The sequence below is a fragment of the Branchiostoma floridae genome, chromosome 12 (assembly GCF_000003815.2).
Source record: "Branchiostoma floridae strain S238N-H82 chromosome 12, Bfl_VNyyK, whole genome shotgun sequence".
Classification (NCBI taxonomy): Eukaryota; Metazoa; Chordata; class Leptocardii; order Amphioxiformes; family Branchiostomatidae; genus Branchiostoma; species Branchiostoma floridae.
In genome coordinates this window covers 15,358,232-15,362,701 of record NC_049990.1, presented here as the reverse complement: position 1 = coordinate 15,362,701, position 4,470 = coordinate 15,358,232, and positions in this window count along the sequence as shown.

The following is a 4,470-nucleotide window of genomic DNA, read 5'->3' as shown; positions in this document are numbered from 1 at the left end:
CTGTCACAATTCTATCAAGATAAGAGTAGCAAAATTATGTTTCAAAGAACTTGATCAAGAAAAGTACAATATACTTGTGTTCATCCCAGAGTAGCCTTGTTCTGCCTTTTTTTGTGGTCTTGTTTCTAGATAAATTTTCAATATGCATGACACAGTCCTGCAGCTACGTATCCTGTGTATTAAAGGGGCATTCCACTTCACACGGGAGTGTTATTTTCCGATAGATATTAATTTTAGGAAGTAATAAATGCATACGTCTTCACATTATATGATCAAGTACCCAGTTGCTTCACGTGCCTCAAAAGCATTCAGTCTTCTACCAAACTCCCCAAGTACCCTCTAATTGAATTAATCCTATGGCTGAATACAATGCAAAACTTTTAGGTGAGGTTACAAAACTAATTTCAGGATCGCAAAGAAATCTCGTCTTGTTATGTGTTCTTTGCTATATTATGAGCAATTTGCCTTCTCGGTGTGCTTAGCGATCCTCATTTATTCCGAAAATATGCACGATAAACAAAGTGTCTATGCGTATAGGGAATGCATGTGTAGGGTCTGCATGTGTTTACTGAGTGTCATATTGTTTTCCAAAACATATATCGCGCAATTCATCCCAAGGTGAATTCCACAAAATTCGGCTGATTATACTATTCATTGACACATTATCTATTGGAAAACACCACCCCCTTTTGGAGTGGAATGCCCCTTTAAACGGTGTCACATATGTGGTGCCTTGGTAACCCCCATGCAGAGCCTTTTTTATTGTGTACGACATACTAGATATACGCTGTGAATTTTAGTAAGGTATCTACTAAATGACGAAAAAGAGCAAATGATTTGTAAAAAAATGTGTGAAATCAAGGTAATTCATTTTCAGGTATCCTTATAACCCCCATGTAGAGCCCAAATTAACATTTCCAATCAATTATGATATTTTTCACAGTTAAGTATGATTTATGAGATGACAGGAGCAAAATCACGCGTCAGAGAACTTGACTCTCTGCTGTTTTGGCTTGAAACATGACTGAGTACACCCTTAGCAACGGCCTTAGCAACAGTTTTGCTAACGATTCTGAAAGAAATGACGTAAAAAAAAACACATTTCTGCATCTGTTACATGTTAAACATTTTAACACGATTCCTTGTACTTCTATTGATGTAATCAGAGTAAAATACTACAGAAAAGTAAGTTCTTTGCATCAGTTTTGTTGTGGAGTACGATCTGAAACCTCCTAAACAACAGCCTTAGCAACGGCCTTAGCAACGATATTGTCACTATAAGCTGGCAGATGTGTCATTCTTCACACATTCATATCTCCGGATTTCATTGATGGATTTCGATCATTTAAAGCTTAATATGCAGAGAAGGATAGGTACGGTAAGTCTAACTCATCAGGCAAGGCCCCATAGGTAATGTGAATAAATGAACGATATTGGAAAGTAAAGTATATATTTTTCACCAGAAAATCACCAAAAAATATGATTTTAGGCAGACATAATTTCGTGTTGAATCACAATATCAAAAATCAATTGATATTTTTATGATCCACTTAGCAGGTTCTACCAGCCTGTGAATTTTCGTGGAAAAATATTGATGTTTAATTTTTTGCCCCTCCCCCTTATTGAAGACACGAAATTTCCAGATCATTTAGGTGGTGATAGGCTTGAAGGGTGATAGCCGGTAGAAAGCTACCATACCAGAATGGCTATCACGTCAAAATATATGCCACAGGCCTTCTACTATTCAAAAATAACAAGGAGAATTTGCCACCTCGGAGGTACCGATTTTTCCTCTGGCCCATGGACTAATGCAGGTTTTATTATTTGGAGTTTCCATCTCCTAGGAGGACTTCCGACCAAGGATGCAAGGGGTTCCTCCTACCCCTGACTCGTGTGTCATGGCGGGTGCGTCATGCCCGAACATGCCCCTATGGCCTGTCACCACAACAAAGGCCTGTCACTGCCACTAGCCGCAGCTATGTACTCATTTACACCTGAGTTAGGTGAGGAAAGTCGTGTAAAGTGCCTTTCCCAAGGGCACAAGATCGGTGACACGGCAAGCGGATTTGAACCCGGGACCTCTCGGGCCTGAGACCAACGCGCTCCCGATCGTGCCACGCGGTCCCACTATGGACAGTGTATACACATGGGACATTTCCCCAACCAAAAATCACCTTTACACATTTCAGTTTTGGTCGGACGTTTTCCCTGATGATTTCCTGCCTCGGCTTATACTGGCTATCCTAAGATTTTTAAATCAGCTAAGGCCACAGTAAGTGAAGTCTATGGATGACATCCTCTGGGCCCATAAAAAGAGAAGGTTGCGTGGGAACATGATAAGTTGGGAAGAAGACAATAAACAGGATGCCTATATTTTTAAATTTAGAGGCCATAAAACTTGTAACAAAAATTAACGCTATCAAACATGTCGTTGACACAAAACGACTTTTTGTCCTATATTCATTTATAAGTAAGTAACAATAGCTTTTACACATTAAACTAATCGTATCCTCTGAATCATATCTATGCGCATCTCCATTCATACCTGCATCAGCAACGTAGTAGCTTTGTACAATATGTTCCCGTTATGTGTAAAAGAAAGGAATTTCACTGTGTCTAATAAAAAGAAATGTATTCAAGAGACGCAAACAGAAATGTTTTCAAGAATCAAGAGACGTAACGTTACACACACGCGGGGGGTTCACAGTTATTAATTTAACATACACATACACAGACACACACGCAGACACGGACACACACACACACACACGCACTGAGAGAGAGAGAGAGAGAGAGAGAGAGAGAGAGAGAGAGCGCGCGCGAGTGTGTGTGTGTGTGTGCCCCCCCTCTCTCTCTCTCTCTCACACACACACACACACACACACACACAGAGAGAGAGAGAGAGGCGAGGTACACTAACACACACAAACTCCAACGATCTCTCTCTCTCTCTCTCTCTCTCTCTCTCTCTCTCTCACACAACACATATTTTAATAGACGCTAACGCTGCTCCCTAATATCTCATCCTATATATATGACAACGGGTTCCACCTCAACACGTGTAGCATAGTTGTTATCCGTGTGTACCAGGCCGTCTTCTGATCCCACATGTAACGTTACAGACTTGGCGGTGACAAGTCTGACTATAAAAGTCTGTCATAAGACGTTTTACTTTCCTGAGTTTTTTTACATTACAGTATTACTCCAAACCGTACATAGGAAAAGTCTGTTTCCCCCATCCTTTAATGAAACCACAACATCTATTATTCCTCGTTAAAAGCAATAGCTTTACTCAGACACACTAGAAGGTCGTCCCGTAGTTGAAGGTCAACAACATTCGTCGCGGTCCCGTGGGATTGTGGGTCGATCAGGAGCAGATGTAGGGCACGTTCCAATTGTTGCAAGTAGGGGGTGGTCCAAGTAGGGGATGACCCAAGTAGGGGATGATTCAAGTAAGGGATGATCAAAGTAGGGGGTGATTCATGTAGGGGATGATCCAAGCTGGGGATGGTCCAAGTAGGGGATGATCCAAGCAGAGGATGATCCAAGTAGGGGATGATCCAAGCAGGGGATGATCCAAGCAGGGGATGATCCAGGTAGGGGATGATCCAATTAAGGGGTGATCCAACTAAGGGATAATCCAACTAAGGGGTGCATGGTCATAGAAAGGGATGGTACAAATAGGGAAAGGTCCAATCAATTAATAGATGATCCAGGGGGATGATCTAACGCTCAGGCTGATCCAAGTAGGGGGTGATCTAAGCAGGGGGTGATTCATGTAGGGGATGATCCAAGTGGGGGATGACCCAAGTAGGGGATGATCCAAGTAGGGGATGATCCAAGTGGGGGATGATCCAAGTAGGGGATGATCTAACGCTCAGGCTGATCCAAGTAGGGGATGATCCAAGTAGGGGATGATCCAAGTAGGTGATGATCCAAGTTAGGGATGGTCCATCTAGGGGTCGATCATTATTGTCGACCAATATTTCTGAAATTTCTGGACAAAATCATGTACTTCATATATGCATATTGTATGTATATTTACTACAGATAGACTATCTGGGAATGCAGCTTACACCCGGTCGAATCACACTAGAATGCAAGTAAATACATGTATACATTTTGACGTGATTTGAAAATCCTAAATGTCTGTATAGAGACTATTGTATTTCTTGCGTTTGCGGTTTGGCAGTATCAGCCACGTACGAGTCCCCAATCGCATTGATACCATATGGACATATGAACAATGTGTATATAATCTTAACTTCTCATGCTAGAAGGTCACTCAGTAATACCTTCATCTACGTTAATATTTTCTTAATTTTTCTGAGATCATGTTGTTGATCGCAAAGTGACAAAGCCGGCCCTTCAGCTTCCCCCGTCCCTACAGGAAGGGCTTTCTTTCCCGGGAGATGCCTGACATTTTTCCAAATTTCCCGCCTGTTTACAGACTCGCAGGGGGCGCGGCGA